Source organism: Arvicanthis niloticus, chromosome 18 (genome assembly GCF_011762505.2).
Source record: "Arvicanthis niloticus isolate mArvNil1 chromosome 18, mArvNil1.pat.X, whole genome shotgun sequence".
NCBI classification, from domain to species: domain Eukaryota; kingdom Metazoa; phylum Chordata; class Mammalia; order Rodentia; family Muridae; genus Arvicanthis; species Arvicanthis niloticus.
Window position 1 is genome coordinate 14874955 of NC_047675.1, and position 17546 is coordinate 14892500.

General features: G+C 44.4%; 1 long non-coding RNA gene across 1 annotated transcript; it reads right to left on the bottom strand.

The window, feature by feature from the left end:
- Nucleotides 1–4764: 4764 nt before the first annotated feature.
- Nucleotides 4765–16362, bottom strand: LOC143435044 (uncharacterized). The gene is made up of 4 exons (XR_013105014.1): nucleotides 13850–16362; nucleotides 12355–12456; nucleotides 9968–10077; nucleotides 4765–5585 (listed from the first exon to the last, which is right to left on the bottom strand). It is a non-coding gene; the product is annotated as an uncharacterized LOC143435044 (long non-coding RNA).
- Between the last annotated feature and the right edge of the window lie 1184 nt (nucleotides 16363–17546).

Genomic DNA, 17546 nt, shown 5'->3' on the forward strand with positions numbered 1-17546 from the left:
AATCCAGATTTCATTTCTGAAGATGTGAAAGTAGAAGAGAAAGAAGAAAGGATCAGACCTAGAGGCAGTGAAAACAGGACAGGTGATAAGAATGTGGAGATGAGCAAAGTGCATTATAAACCCATGAAAATCTCACTTTCAGACACGTTGTTTTGTGCGATTAATATATATGTATGCTAATTAAAATATCTTTAAAATTTAAGTAAAAATAAATGCTTGATATTAGGCTCCACTCACAGACACCGTGACTCAGTAGGTCTGAGAGGACCTGACAACCTGCATTTCTCTCAGGCTTCTCATGAGCTTCTTTCTGAGCACCCAGTCTCATAGTGCCACACACAGGGCTAGCATCCCAGGAGGACCCTCGTTAAATCCCTGCTAAATGATCTTTGAAGGAGAGAGTCAAACCCTTTCCATAAAAACCAACATTTTGCAGATCTCTGAGAGGATTGTAGTGCAACCCTGAAGTTCTGGAGGCTCCAGGGCATGCTCTTGTCAGCTTCGTATTCAAAATCATAAAGGAATTAATCTCCTTTTGGGATAATTTGTTACAGACTGTGCAGGTGGATGACTAGAAGATATTTAATCATTTATAACCCAGCACAACTTTGCTTCAGTGTAATGTAAAGGTATTAAAAATTACCTTCAGATCATTTGACAAATAATGTCAGAGGAAGAGAGAGAAAAAAGACGAAAGCTTGGGAGAGGGGGACATTCCTTTGCCAAGACCAAAATAAATTGTACCTACTCTATTATGACAACTGCCTTGCCTGAGGGAGGTTGAAAGGAAGATCATAAATAAAGATCCTCATGGCCAGAGGCCCAGGTTCTGCCTGGGAGCCAACAGCCAACACTGAGGCATGCCTTTCCTGGCCCATACCAAATCCCAAACCATTACCAGCATCTAGAGCCCCCAAGGTGACCCAGGGCTAAGATTTAGCTACCCAGCTCCTGGGTGTGATCATTTAGTTTAAGGGTTTTTTTTCCTCCTAACAATGAGTACATGACTTGAGGGACAGAGAACAGATAATATATAAATGTGAAGTGCTCTCGATGGAGTGAAGTTGGAAAGATAGGGATCCCAAGAATGACCCCTAATTCCAAGGTCTAAACCTCAAAGCCCAGTCCAATATTTGAGACAGAGAAGGCAAAGAGGGTCTTTGATCTTTATTTGTGAACGATCCAGATTTTTTTTAAGGAGACACTTAGGAGGTCAAAGTAAAAAGCAACTTGATGTCACATCATGCATATGGATAAGAGCTGTCGTAACTTGACTGATGACAAAGAAGACTTCTGAGATTCACATTTTTTTTTAAACCTGCTGGCTTTTTCTTGTCCCTAAAATAATATCACAAGAAGAGATGAGCCAACTGGCAGGCATCCACCCGCAAGTGGTCCCAGTGAGAACTACTCATGCTCCAACCCCCACCCCCACCCCCACCCCCGGACAACGTGACACTCTGATCCCCAAACTGCCTGCTCAGCATCCTTCCAACATCTGAATGTCAGTACCTCAGAGAGGCAAAGTCATCCTCTGAGCAAATGGAAGCTCAAAGAATTGAAGGAAGATGAGTCTGAGACCCAAAGACAAGGGTTTGTGAGTGTTCCTCCCTGTGTGCACAAGGCTGCCGGAAGCAGAGATCAAGCCTTCGTATCAGATGAGTTACATGAAGAACCCCAAGTTTGTTTCAGGATCCTTGGAGATCACCAAATATTATAGGAGAGGTATCCTCTTTATCTCGTAGGTTCATCCCTTCGACTAATAGGGAAACAGAGGCTAAGAAAGTCAGATGTGTACTGGATTAACTTAAAGTACATTTATGATTCTTTTTGGTAGGATGCTAAGCCTTCTTTCATGCCATGCAAGAGAGGCATGGTGGGTGGACGGATGGATGGATGGATGGATGGATGGATGGATGGATGGATGGGAGACAGAGATAGATAGATATATGATAGATAGATAGATAGATAGATAGATAGATAGATAGATAGATAGATAGATAGATCCCTAGTTTTAGTGCCCTGAAAAACATATGAGGTGCCCACAGAAATGTAAAATGCAATAAGAAATCTCTGAATAACAGTTTCTTCCCATAGATTGTTCACTCATCTTCCACTGCTTAGCTTACCATGATCACTGCCACAAAGCTCCAAAGCTGGGGGGTTGTACGCCCAGCTTTCAAGCCAGCCTCTTTAATGTGTGCCCTTGTGCCTTCACCGAGCTCATCTGATCCCATGCTGTGCATTATCCTAATGTTGATGTCTCCAAGGTGTGGATTTCCCCCTGGGCATCTATGCTGAGCTTGGCACATCTAACTGCCTTTGCAGCATCTTCTGAACGTATAAGACAGCTCACGTTTACTGCATTCTGGACCTCTGCCCTCTGCTACCCATACCTCATTCTCTTGCATTATCAGTAGTGGCTACCCTATTCTTTTGACAACTTTAAATTTGGAATCACCAATAATTCTATTATTTCTCTTGGGGTCTACATCCAACCTATTGGGTTTCTAATTCTTTTGAGGTTCCTCCAGTCCTCAGAACCTCTGTCAGGAATTGTAATGACTCCTCTAATTCTTCTTGCCTTGCTTCCTTCAGGTTCTCTCACCACAGATCAGAGAGGGGCTCATGTATAGAGTGGGCTCAGAATCTCCTGAGAGCTTCCTATCTCTCTCAGAATGGAAACAAACGTCCTTGAAATGACCCACAAAGCCCTGTGAGAGTAGATGCTCTCACCTCTGACCTCACCCTACCCTCTATCCCACCACATCAGTCACACTCAACTTTTCTCCCAACACATCAAGCCTGGGAGAGTCTGGGATGGGAGCCTTTGCCTGCTCTGTGCCTCCTGCCTGGCATCCACCTACCCACCCTTACATGCACACAAGCATCCACATCTCCCTGTTCCCTGCCTCTTCTTCCTCATGTCCTTACTCAGATGTTGCCACTTACAGTGGTTATAATCACCCTTAAAAATCCTCTTTTATTTTTTTTCCCAGACACAATGGTCTCTGTCAAGAAGTAAAAGAATGTCAAATTGTCTCTAAAAGGACCGTTTTGTCCTCTCTGCTCTTTTTTTTTTTTTTTTTTTTTGCTTCCTTTTCATGGACACTGTGCAAAGTTATGAGGCTTGACTCTTTCTCCGTTTCCCTGGAAATCCAGCTCTAAATCCAGAGCTACAGGCCAAAATTAAAGGTATTGATTTGTTTAAATGAAGCGCACTTTCTGACACCCAGTTTTACGAGAAGAATCGCTCAACGCCGCCATTCTTTACTGTTTTGCAGCCTTGAAACCAATGCCAGGCAATTGCCATTCTTTCCGTGACTCTTTTTTTCCACCTACGATGTTTTTATTGTATTTTAATTTCCCTTTTAATACACAACGAGCAGAAGTGTTTCCAAAGCTATTTCTGTGGCTTGGGATGAGGTGAGAGAATTTTCTCTGTCTGATCCTTTGATAAACATGCATGTACAAGAGCATGTGCCCTCATACCACAAACATATATAAAAAAAAAAAAAAACCACTCCTGCCTCACATGACCTTCATACAGTTATCTCTCTCTTCTTTCTCACTCAGAGAGACCAGCAGTGCAGTCTGAGTCGTATGTCTACACAGGTTAAGAAGCTGCTTGGGCAAATCCAGGGATGAGGCTCTGAGGATGTGCTGGTTTCCAGGTTCGTTCATTCAAGGTCCCTCTTGGCTGTGACCCCCACCAGCCTGCTGCCGTTCCCGTGTCAGCCAGCTCACTATCCCTGTCTCACAGGCTGCCTGTCCTCTTTTCCACACTAAAGAGCATGGCAATCCAGGAAAATTCCCACTGTACTTCTCACATGACTGGTCAAGACATTTCTTACTACTTACAAATTTAGCTGTGTCTCTCCACAGGTACTAACTCCTTTCTGAATGGTGATCATCACTACAGTTATCCATTGCTTACTGAGACCCCAGAATGTCTACAGTGAGAACCTCCTAGTCTAGCTTCCAGTTTCTGAATTTTCTCCTTAACTCATCCCTCCCCAAAAGTCATTAAGAAAGTAAATCCGAGGTCATCATTTAGAGGCCAGGGGTAAATCCTGTCACCATAAGAGGGCCGTCCCAGCTCCCCAGCCTCCTCCTTCCTGTCCTACAGGAAAACCTTTCCCTCCCCCCCTCCTTAAGTCTTTCCTTGGTCTGCTTCTGCTGTTGTAACATGATGCCATAGACCAGGCAGCTACCATATAAATTTATGTCTTACAATTAGTTCTAGGGGCTATGGAGTCTAGGGTTAGTGTACAGTGGGGCTTGTTCCTTATAAATGGTCATTGTAGACAACCTCTCCTGTTAGAAGGGGAAACAGGACTCCTTGGGTCTCCTTTACAAGGCCTTATCACCTTCTAAAGACCCCACCTACTAAAAGCATCACACCACATTGAAGCTTAAATTTCAACCTAAGTATCAGGGTGGGGGACACATGCAGTCATGAGCCCTGCATGGCTCCTTTAATTTATCATGTGCAGCCTCACCGGCCTGGCTTCTGCTCAAGCTGAGCTGGCTCCTGCCTTAATATCTTAGTATCATTTGCTACCTTTCCCCCTAAGACATCTGCCTGACCGGGCTCCTGAAAGTGATTCAGGCCTTATCCCTTCTCTCAGAGGCTTGCCTGACCACCTACACCTCCAGCATGCCCGATGCTAGATTGTCTTGGCAGCACTTATCACAAGCAAGAAGTCTCCTGCTTATTGTTCTCTTTACGTGTAATGAGGAATAATAATAGCACCTAATTTATTGGGTTTTATGAGGAATAACAGAACACTCTTAAAGTACTTAGTCCAAGTATCTGTACAATAAACGAACGAGCCACAACTGGTCACTCCAGACTGCCACTGAGGGCTAGTGTTAGCCTTATCCCCAAGACATGATGCAAACACTGCGTGGGTATAGGAGAAAATGAAGATGAAGTCTGTGTTCCTTCTAAGCCTTCTAGACTCTTCCAAACTAGCCAGCCAGTCTCAGCATCCTCTCAGGGCTGATCCACAGGTATCCAAATCTTTCAGGTCTACCGTCATGACTTCCTGTTGGAGATGAGAGCCAGCTACCTGCTCCTAAAGACTTGACACTCCTTAAAACTTCCCCTCAGAGGTAGACATGGGCACACAAGCGTCAGCACGCTGACATCTGCTCTTGATCTTGCTCAGCTTTCAGAGGAAGGGAAGGCATTGTTGATGCTGATGCTGATGTTGATGTTGGTGATGCCCTGCTCCAACAGCACTTATGTTACTGCTCCCCATGATCCCCCAAGGCCCTGCCAGCAGAAAACATGTTCCATTTTATTTTGCCTTCCCCACTACTGGACAGACTTTGAGGACTCTTTGAAGACATTTTGGGGTATTGTTTCCCCAGCATATGTGGGCAGCATCACTACTTCCAACCCCTCAGGACTACTTAACAACATCAGCGAAGCAATTAAGGCCAGTTTTCAGGAAGATGCCAGCGGCTCTGCAGAGTCTGGATGGGAGTCTCAGCCCAATTATTTCCAGCTAGTTGTGAACTGCAGAAAAGTGGACTTTACTTCATTAGAACTTCGGCTCCCACTGATTAAAAGTCGGCTGTGTTGTAGACGGCAAGGAAAAAATGAAACAATTAAACTTGTCATCAATAAAATTGCTGCGTATTCCTCAACACAGGGTTTTACTCCTCTCCAGAGGAGTGATTAAAATGAACTGATTGAACTATAATTTGATTGACTGGAGAGCCCCCGTCCATTGCGCTGAAACCGAGCTCACGTTTATTGCTGTTCTTAGCTTAGGACATAAAGTTTGTCTGCACTCATGCCAAAGCCCAGCGACAGATGCTCTGAATCTATCAGGTGCTGGCCCTACTTAGGGACCAGCAAGGGACAGTGACAGGCAGGGCTACCCAGCAAAAAGTGCACAGATACCAGCCCTGGCACCTGCATTTCTTCACATAACCAAAGAGAACATATGGATACGGTTCCCACTGAGTACTTTGAAAAGAGGAAATTATCCACATGGACCCCATCTCAACATGAATTCTTTGAGGCTGAGACCCCCCCACCATGGCTGTCCCAGGGTGCTGTGAATAGACAAAAATCAGAATGTGATCTGATTGTTGTGGGGATAAAGGATGCTAAGTCTGTGAGCTAAAGAGAGAAAGTGGCATACAAGACCAGGAAGGCGCAGAAACAGTTTCCACTGGAACCTCCAGAAAAGAGCTTGCTCTGATGAATTCTTTAGTTTTAACCTGGAGAAGCCAAAGCTAATCCTTGGGTAGCCTTTGAAGGTAATAGATCTCCATTGTTTCAGACTACTAAATTAGTGTAACAAGAAATAAACACAGAGGGTCACAGGAGCCCCCGTGGCTGAGGTGGAATCAGATGCCAGAAAGAGAGCAGTGTGCACACAGTGGCTGGACTCCGGGGCAATCACGGGAACGCATACCCCATGCCACGAACACGCTTCAGAGGACCTGGAAGCCATTGTAACTGTGATGAAAGCGATCGTAGTTTTGTTCTCTGACACCCTGCACCCAGTAGGTGTTCAACAACAGTTGAGTGATTCAAAGATGACTAAGAATTCGTGTTTAGATGCAGTTCATGCTAAAATTAAAAGCGGTTTTTTTCAAGTGAACTGGATAAATATTGAGTGAATCAGATGGTCACACCCAAGTTTCCTTAGGTAGACAACAGGATATTTGGTCAGAAAACTATATATATTTAACACCATGGAAGTAAAATAAAGGAGTAGAAGGAGGAGAGAGCAGGCCATATTTTAATTCCATTTACCCCCCTGGTGCTTTGTGCCCATCCCTAGCATTGATCTGAGAGTTGCATCTATGTCCCCAAGGTCCTGAAGTGCACTGAACATTGAGTTGGGACTTACACACTCTACTAGGCTCCATAACAAAATACTATAGACTGTGTGACTTAAACTATAGGGACTTATTTTCAGGATTTGGGAGGCTAGAAGTCCCAGGTCAAGGTGTCAGCCAATTCCATGTCTACTCAGGCTGTCTTGGTAGCACAAAGACTCCTTACCATGTCTACAATGTGTCCTTTCCTCTGTACACTAACGTCAATGTCTGCCTCTTATTTTAAAGACCACTAATTACACCTTGAGGGGTTACACCCCACACCAGCAGGACAGTTGTCTCCATTGGAACCCAAGTCCTTCTCTCCAGATAGCATTGCCCTGGGGGGTTAAAATTTGAACTCCTGGATTGGGGTGAAGGCAAAGGCTCCTGACTAAGGGAATGCTATAGTCAAACTGATGTTGTCTTCAGTTGGAGAAACATTCTAGGGCGCTAGGCAAAAGCAGCGTGAGGCTCTGAATTCTCTCTCAGAAGCTCAAAGGAAACTCTAAACTATCTATAAATAAATAACTGGTGGATGCGTGTGTGTGTGTGTGTGTGTGTGTGTGTGTGTGTGTGTGTGTTGAACACTTAATTTGTAGACATTGTTCAGAACTGTTACTGTACAACAAAAATGTACAGAACAAAGTCTGGTACCAGGCCTGCCATTCATGCCATGTCCCTTAACAATTGATGCCTGCTGCCATTTTCTGCTGGAGGATAAATGTGATTTCCATATGTCAGGTGGCAATCCTTAAAAGGCCTCCAATGATTCATATTTTAGTGATGAATATTTCATATTCATATACATTTAATGCTTCCTGGCAAACAGCCTATGTGTGGCCTCCCCAATGCCTCCTTCCTAGCAACTAAGGCCTTTTGTCATCCCAGCATTCAATGGGCTCATAGTTGTTTTCTGTGTGAGTCTCTCAGTTCCTGACACCAAGGCCTGCCTCTCCTCCTCAGCTCCACACACTGAAGGGAAGATGAATCAGTGTGGCCTCTGTCTTAAGAATGACTCAACGGCAAAGGACCCTCCAACCTTGCTTCTGATGGTCCTTGGGCATAACCCAGTGCATCATGTTTCTTAGAAATGGGGACTTGGGAAGAGATGAGCCTGGTGTTGGGGCTGAGCAGAAACTGTGTGGAAACTATCCTGTGAGGCCAGCCTCTCACTGAGTTTCAACCAAACCTCCAGGGGAATCGTTCTCCAATTGCCATGATGAAAGGAGAGGAAGGGACAGAGCAAGAAGGGTAGGCAGCTAGAGCTTGTCTTCTCTAGCAGGCCACTGTTTCCCATGCTCTCCAACACCACCTCCATGCCAGCAGCTCCCAAGAATAGACTCCAGCTACTAAGTACCATCACCTGCTGTGTACCATGTAGGTCTCTCAAGCCCACATCTACCTGTTTCATCTCCCATAGGTACACACCTCTCCCTACTCCCACTCTTACCTCAGTCTTAACCTGTCTCAGGAAATGGCATCTGTCTCTCTGGGATGCTACCCTTCTCCCTTTCTCTCCACCTCAATGTCCAGCTGACTGCCCAAACTACATTACTCTACTTCCCAGATATACCTTAAGCCCACCTATCTCTCCCTAACCCTGCTATCCATTAGCATGGCCACCTGAAACAGGGTAGCAAGGTGCTCCACCACCTAACTACACCGTCAACTCCCACTGAATCCTCTTAGGGCCACGATCTCCCGTGACTATTCTTCCCAATCTTCCAAGGTGATCACTTTACAGTGTCAATAAATCTGGTCACATTGTCTACTTTCAAAACACTTTGACCATTTCTCTTCTCGCTAATGTAAGCTCAGGGCCTCTCCTTTTGTTGGGTCCTGCTGCCCAGCATGTGGACATGTTCATGTGGGCTTGGCATCTCATAGCTCTTCCCTACCCTCACCATGGCAGTTTTCATTGTCCATGGCCTTGCTCCATGATACTCCTGCTCCTGGACTCAACCCCACTCTTCACACAATAGTTTTTTTTTCTTTCCCCCAACCTCAGAAGCCTAGACTTGCTACCCCAACTTCATGTTTTATTCCGGTCTCACTCATGATCTCTTCACATGACCCACCTTTATCTCTCATGTCACAAACTCATTTCCTTCTTCTGTTTCCCTTCCTTCATCATTGGTCTCCTTCTGTAGCCTGGAGGTTTCACGGCTGCTCATTCCAGGTCCACAACAGAAACAATGCTTGGTGGCTGCCCAGCTCATCTCTGCTTGTCTACATGAGCTACCCAAGATCCCATAATTGACAAGTGGCAGAGCCCAGAACTCAAAGCCAGAACTGTCCCCCCAAAGCTCACACATTTAAGACAGATCCTTATTTGACCTCCAGGAATGATCTTTGGCAGAGCCGTGTACCTCTCTTCCTCCACCCATGATGCCAGAAATCCATGTGCCTAAGCTAACATTCCCATTGAAGGAACCATTAAAATGGCATCCCCACACCAAAAAAAGGCAAGAGTAACTTCTGAAGTATGTAACTGAGAGAGCTGTTATAAGAGCCTGTGCACCCTCCAGGGTGGCTTTTTGTTCTGCTTACTTTTTAGGTTGTTCTGATCTAGGTAGAACATATTCTTCCCCCTCACCCAATCAGTACTGGAAACAACCCGCTACTTCTCCCAAACATCTCCAACCATCTTTGTGTTCCTACACACCAAATCTTGTGTAGATGAGACCATGAAAAATTCTACATGCTTTTCTGTTCATCTATTACAAATATTTTAGTGTCCAGTGTCATATGCTATAGGTCCACTCAGTTCTACTGCATCTATGGGGCACCTTGGCAACAACCAGCATCTCAACTTCATGGGTGTTTCAGTGTATCTCCACCTCCTTCTGTGCAAACGTCATATCAAGTGTAAATTCTTCTTTGCCTAGTAGCTGGTGCAGGCCAAAGCGTACCCAGACAATACTCACAAGGGTGTCATCTGTTTGTCCTCTGGGGATATGTTGTAGCCTCTAGGCAACAGCTCTATGATGAGGTTTACAAGTTTCTCAGAGGAACCCTGGGGTCCTCTCCTGTTTGTTTGACTGACATTTTTCTTTCTCTCGGTTTTTTTCTGCTTTCCCATTCTGCACACATGGTCACCCATAATTAAACCACTTACACTCAACTTGATGCCTCAGCCTCTTCTTTCATGGGAAGTCAAGTTAAGAAAGTCCAACTTCCTTGCAGTCAGTCATCATCCAGCGAACACATGTTCACCAGGGTCTCAGGCTGAAAAGAAAAGAAGAAAAGCAAGTGATGACTTTCAGTGGCACCCCAAACTGGACAACTTTGGAGGCACAGATCACAGACATGGGCAGAAACCTATCCAATGAGACCATCCTCCCTCGGCCTAACCACTAATGTGCATGAGACTGTAGGTCAGTGCCCTCTGCCCTGAACAGCCTGTCCCATTAGCCTGGCTCTGTGACCTTTTCGGACTTATCCTCAAAGCCTTATTCTTCTTCCTGAAATACCCCTCCAGAATACCACACCCCATCTCCTGGTGGATAGTTAGTTTTCCCAGTCCCTGGGGCCTATCTATCTCCAGCCTCCACCTGTGTAATCCCACTGGGCTTTGCACTTAGAAGGGCTCTGCATTTCATTTGGCACTGGACCTTGCACATGATCTCTCTCTCTCTCTCTCTCTCTCTCTCTCTCTCTCTCTCTCTCTCTCTGTGTGTGTGTGTGTGTGTGTGTGTGTGTGTATGTGTGTGTGAACACATATATACATAATTATATTTTGGACTATTTTAATTGGAGTCTAGACAGTCCAGTAATGACCACCTATATATTAAAGAGTCCAGTAACTACTCAGTCCAAGAATCTGGAAAGCTCAGAAAAAAGTGGGGTCTAATGATGCATCCTGTCCTGAAGCTAAAGGCCTAGAAGCTTCCTGGATGGCCACTGGTACTGAGTCCAAGTAGGAGGTGGAAGCTAATATCCACAGGCCATAGAAGCTGATGCTCTTGCTTGGAAAGGATAGCAAGATGCTATTCTTTGTCCTCCACTTTAGTCTATCTCAGCCCCCAGCCTACTGGACAGTGTTGTTCACACTTAGGGTGAGTCACAGGTTAAGTCCTCTCCTCAAACGCTGTCCCATATGGAAACACCCTCACAGACACATCCAGGGGTGTGCTCTACTAATCTTTGAGATGTCTGTCAAATCAGTTACACTGACAGGATTAACCATCAAAAATAAAACTGCCCTACAGGATCTCTCACACCTCTGTAGAATCTCGCTCTTCCAGGCTCATCTCCACCAGAACACCCAGAAATCAAAACTGGGTTATCTGTCAAGAGGAAAAGATTGTTTCAACGCTGCTTCTCTGTTCATTTTCTTGGGGATTTTGGAATCAGGTCAGAGTTCAACTGGAGAAAACCACATATTCTGGGATTGGCCATAAATATTGTCTACAGATGGGGGGTATGCAGTGAATTCTAAGAGGGGCAGACCAAGAGAGCTTTTGTATACCTCCCTTACAGAGCCACAATGTCTTATTTTAGTATTTTGTGGGTCTTTAAATACCCATGGTTTATTTATGAACTAAGGGTTATTATCTGTTTGAAACTTCATTAAGTCCTTCCCTGGGGATAGTCTCGGCTGAGGTCCTTTTAGATGATCCCTCCCCAAATATCTGTCTAATTTAGATTTAATAGAACAGTTTATTGTATGTTGATAAAATAATAATGAATTAATAAAGCCTTCACTGAGACTTAGGTAACAGATACATAATCTATCGCTGTAAAGCACCATGCAAATGCTTTTAATAATCAGCATTTAATATGCAGCAACCCAGACGTAAATCCAGCCTAACCACACATTTGGAAATTCATTTTAAGCAGCTCATGAGTTTCTTGAGGGTGGGAAAACCTTAGGAATGGTTGTGCAGTGAGCCATCTGGTGTCCTTGAGCCCTTTAAAGCCTGGTAGGAATTCAGGGACCTCATTAGGAAAGGCTGCCTTGCAAGATGCCCTCCAGTGTCCCCTCCCTGAGATTAGATCTGTGGATGCTTGCTAACTCAGCCATGCATTTTAAGGGAATCCAACAATAAAATGAACCCAGTCTACCCCTAACCAGGTAATGTCAAACCCAGGTTTGTTGAAAACTTGTTGACGACTGCCACTATTGGACTCTCTGTGAGCAGTGAGAAGTACTGAGAGGCCACAGGTGCTGGCTAAATCTTACCTGAATTTCATGTTCTCTGTATCTCAGACTTGTCTCCACATACAGTTGCCCAGTCAAGGAATGATACCAAATATTTAGCCCAAATGCTAGAATCAAGTTATCTTTTCTCTTCTTTTTCTGTATCTTACCTTTGAAAGAACTTGTTGGTTCCTGAGTAACTGACACTCTGGGTCCTATTGGATTTATGCAAGAGGTTACATTTCATATTGTGGGTTTTGTATTTGCTCAGAAAGTCTCTTTTTTAAAAATGTAAAACGGAACTACCACACAACCCAGCTATTCTACTCCTGTCTAAATACCCAAAGAATTCCATTTCTTACCATAGAGATATTTGCACACCCGTTTATTGTTGCTCCATTTATTATTACAAGGAAATGAGACAAACGTAAATATCTATCAACAGATGAATAGATAATGGGGATCTGGAACAGATATAAAATGGAATATTATTAGGACCTAAAAAATGAAGGTATCTCTTTTAGAAAAAATGGATGGGCTTAGAATGTGTAATATTAAGTAAGGTTAGAGAGAGAAAAAACACATATTTTTCCTTATATGTGTTTTCTAGCCTATATGCATACATGTTTATATGTAAACATCTGTAAGTATAACATTTAGAAAGGAGACTAAGAGAAGATAACATGAAGTTATGAGGAAGGACATTCGGAATGCAGGCAAAAAATGATTCATGTATCACGAAAGAGGAAGAAAGCAAATTTTCTCTAGTCTGTACTTCATCATAATTCATTTCCTGTCTATAATAGATGAATGCGTAGAAATGTAATTGATGATGAACATATAAAACCCAAAGTGAAGCCCCACAGCTTCAGACCTGCACAGAGGTTCACTGAGATGTACAGAATTTGGGACAGGGCAAATGTCTGAGTGGCTGCCTTAGTGTAGCTGAGTAATGTTTCATTTATGAGTTTATTACAGTAAAGTTATATTCAAAATATAAAACCAGAAAGTCTCCAAGACAGAGAAAGGAAATGGTCATGTTGAACCCATTCTGGTTGACTCTTTGTCTAATGCCAAGCAAGTTGCCTCTGCTCACAGGGACGCAAGGTAAAGCTAAGCCTCCCCACCTCTGGCATCCCCAGTACCTGAGCCACTCTACAGTCTTATATTTCTTTGAAATTAACTGTAAAACCAGGACTTGGAAAATACTTGCCTACTGTGTATGAAGTCCTGAGTTCAATACCCAGCACTGCCAAATGATGATGATGGTGGTGGTGGTGGTGACGATGATGATGAAGAAGATGAAGATGATAATAGTAAGTTATTTAACTGTAAGCCCAGAAGTTGGTAGGATGAGAAGAGTACTTAATTTGGAAGCCCATCACTTGAGTTTAAGGCCAATACCCCATCTTGGTAGTGTATGATATGTAGATATGTATGTAGACATGAGACAGCCCATTCCTTCAGTGTCTCCAGAGAGGTTGGCTTTCATGGACTTACAGCACACACTCAGCTCCTGTACTCTGCCCCAGGGAAACAGTGCTCGAGCTCATTAGCAGATACACTCACTCAGCACTGATTAATCTGCTGAGTACGGAAACATTACAGAAAGCAGAGAGCATGTCAACACCAAGTGTAATTCTGAAGCTAAACTGAGGGCTGGGAGCTGGTGAGCAAGTTCCAACCACAGCAGTGGTCCTGTCAGGGTGCTCTGAGTACTGACAGGTGAACTGTAGACCCCTTTGGAGCAAAGAGAAGAACAAACATGTAAGAGGAGAATGGTGGAGCCCAAACATTTCCTGGGCTAGCCTTCCCTGGGCTAGCCTTCTCTGAACCAGCCCTCTGGCCAAGACTCACCTCTGGTCACTGAGAACAAGAAGTCTCCTGGCTATGTGGCTCATCTCAAAACTTGGTGTATAGAAGACTAGCATTTGAAGCCAATGCCGGCGAGCTGCTTAAAAGTCCTGTCTTCCTGGTTTCAGATGGAAATTGGGACTGATGATCCCCCTGGAGCTATGGAGAGAATCTTGAGTTCACATGCATGAAACGTAGCTTGGTGGGGACTTGTAGTGATCTCCCCTTCGTTCTGAGTTTATGGGTTAAAGTCGGTGGAGAGAAGGAACTACAGAGAGAAAAAAGGTGGAGCCTACTTCCTCCAGCTGCAGCCCCCAACATCCCCATGCCTCCCTAAAGATCCTTACATTTTTCAAATGTATCGGGCCAGGGCAAATGCCTGGGACAATGCCCAGGGGTGACATAAAGGGATTATAGCCCAGCTGTACTCAAGCTGCCACCTCCTGTGGGGACATTTTTTCTTGGAAGCTCTGAAAGTCCAACAAGGAAACAATAGCATCAGCTCTTACGTGGTAACACACGCCAGCTTAACAGTCCTGGTGTTTTCAGATGTGTGCACGCACAGATGCACCTGCACACACAAGTATGTGTGACTGTGCATGTGCAGTGGGACTAGTGAACACAGATGCATGCACCCACTCACACCCACACAAATCTGCACACAGTTAGACTCATGCAGCTTTGTGTTTATATAGAGATGTGTGCATAAAGACTGATGTACCCCCAACAAGAGAGAGGCAAATAGACACAATATATGTACCCTAATAAAAAGTCACTAAGCAGTCACCTTCTTATGAACTATATATCAATGAACGAGAGCACATGTTCAATGAGTTTAAAAACTGGGGGATGCAGAAAAGACATCTCCAGACTCAAATTTAGTTTCCAAGTCAATTCTAGAAGCACTGTCAATGGCCAGCATGGAGAAGAGGGAAGGTAACACAGAGACAGTGTCCTGTCACAGGGAAGAAAGTCCACCTGTCGGAGACCACATGGAAGCAATCTGGCAGCGGGGGCTCTGCTGTCCTCAGATGGTGGGCAGTTCTCTCCAATTCTTAGAGCTCCTGGCCCCAAACCCAGCTTTCCTACCTTTGTAGAAAGGAATTTTCAAGGAATTCTTGGCTGACCAATGTAAGTGGACTTTTCCATTTATGCCCGAGTTCCTGAAAAAAATGACTCTGAGACTAAATTATTTATGAATAAATGCCCAATCCATAAGCTTAAACTTGTTCTCCCACTAGCTCATACCTTAATTAACCCATTTATTCTACTCTATGAGGGCCACCTGGCTGGTTACCTCTTCTCGGGTTCATTTGTCTGCCTCTTCAGAGTTTGGGTGATTTTTCTCCCCTGCCTGACTATCCCAGAATCCTCTCTCTCTACTGGAACTCCCACCTCCTATTTGCTGCCTAAGCTAATAGGTCAACAGCTTTTTATTGACAGGTAATGCTTCCACACAGTGCATAAGAGATTCTCTCTACGAAGCAAGGCTGGCCAAGAGTATGGCAAAGTTGATCCCAACTGCACTGACAGTGGTACCAGAGAGACCTCAGATGGACAGCGGCCAGAGTTCTCCAGGAACAAGGGGCGGGCCTTCTGCCTTATGTGCAACAAAGCCCTGCCTGTGAAATTGCCACCATATTTCTGTGACTATCTGCTGACTTCGAGACAACCATTGCTTCTCATTTCTATGTTCCTTCATGTCACCTCTCACGTAAGGCCTCAGGAGCATCCTCATGTAGCACCTGATGTTGACGACATGACAACTGCTAGAAGCTCAGTGAAGTCCCAAGAGCCACTATTAAGAAAGGAGCAGACCTATGCTCCCTGGAGTGGTGCCGAGGATAACAGCAATCAAGAATCCCCTAGCATCTCCCACATTTTGTCTACCACCATACAAAACACATACAAGAGGCTTACATTCACGTGTGCCCCGAGGGATGGGGATATGGTTCAGTAGGTTAACTGTTGTACAAGCATGAGGACCTGTGTTTGAAACCCCAACACCCGTGTATAAAGTTAGGATCAATGATGCACTTCTCTAACACCAGCACTAGGGGCAGGTAGAGACAGGTGAGGTCTCTGGAGCCCATTGGCAAGCCAGTGTAGCAAATCAATGAAATCCAGGTTCAATGAAAGACGGTGTCTACAAAACTAAACTGAAGAGCAACGGAGGAAGATACCACATACATATACCCATATGTGCATGGGCATGTGCATGCACACATGCCCATGTATACACACACACACACACACACACACAAACACACCAGGGTGAGTAGTATGTTTGTTAATAGGTGCTATTACCAAAAGAAGAATCCATGAAACAGATCCACATTGACGTATGCACTCTGGAACCCTTGGTTTTCTGTGGACTTCTTATTCAGCTGGGCACCACTAGAGAATGTTTATACTCTCCTTTTGCCCTGGGGTGGAAGCAAGAAACCCAGCAAGTGAGTGCTGGTGTGGCAAAACTTCTGCACTATTAAAGGGCCAGTCTCAGTGGCCTTGGAAATTCAAAAAAAAAAATCTATGAAGCAGCTGAAGAAGCACAGGGCATCGGAAAGGGGCATGTGTAACAGGGAGCTGATATATGAGATGCTAACCCTATTGCCTTGTCTGTTTGGAGAGGGGTGAAGGACCAGATGATAATTTGGCCTTTCCAGGCTTCCCATGTGCTAAGATCCTCAGGAACAGTCCCCTACCCTCTGTCTCAGATTCCTGTGTACCCCATCCTCCTGTGTGGAAAGACAACATCTCTTGGGAATACCCCAGTGCCATGGCTTTGTGCCCACTGTTCCCTAAACAAGTAGTCTCACATACCCTATGAATCTCAGTTTAAGGACCCCTCCTCCAAGTGGCCTTTTTTTACTCATCTTTCCTAGGGGTTGCCTTTCTCAGTACAATGTAGGAATGTTTGCCCTCTTCTTAATTTCCCTTCTAGATGCTAGCTTTTAAAAAGAGAGAGAATTTGCTTATCTTTTCTTATATCCTTAGCCTGGCATGTAAGGAGATGCTTAAGAAGAATTGGTTCCACACACATGTCCCAAGTGTTGACAGGCATCCAGTCATGGAAACAGTTTGGGATTTGGAACCAGATCACTTGGTCTCACCCAGACCCTCCCACTTTTAATGGTTGGACTTTGGTAAGTTTCTTTGTTGTCTCCATATCTTAGCTTCCCATCTGGAGAAGAATAGCAAAGCTATGCAAGGAGTCTGGGAGCTAATACGTTTAAATGTTTATATGGAGTGCTTGGTTCGTGGTAGCCATTACTGTTAGATTAAATCTATTCCCATCCAAATCCATTCCCATCTGGACATTGTCTGTGATTCTGGAGATTTCTCTACTAAATCAACACCCTTCAGAGGGGAGAAAAACGAAAAATTACTCTGCTTGCCCTTTGGGTATTGTAACAATCCCTTCTCAGAGACCCACACATCCCCTATTTAGGCTGAGTGGACTTTATTTACAAGGACGTAGTTAATCAAGTTGATCTGTAATGTAAATGTGCTTCTCATTATGCGAATAGAGCACTAGACATGCAAATCCATAAGCATTTGCATGCCTAATGCAACAGTTCTTGTCCATCCTGTTCTGTTGCTATTTACTATCTAGTTTTTATGACTTATGGATTTCCAACCCTTTAAATTTATATCAGCACCCTGACATATCTGCAAGCAGCGACAGTTTTATGAGCAG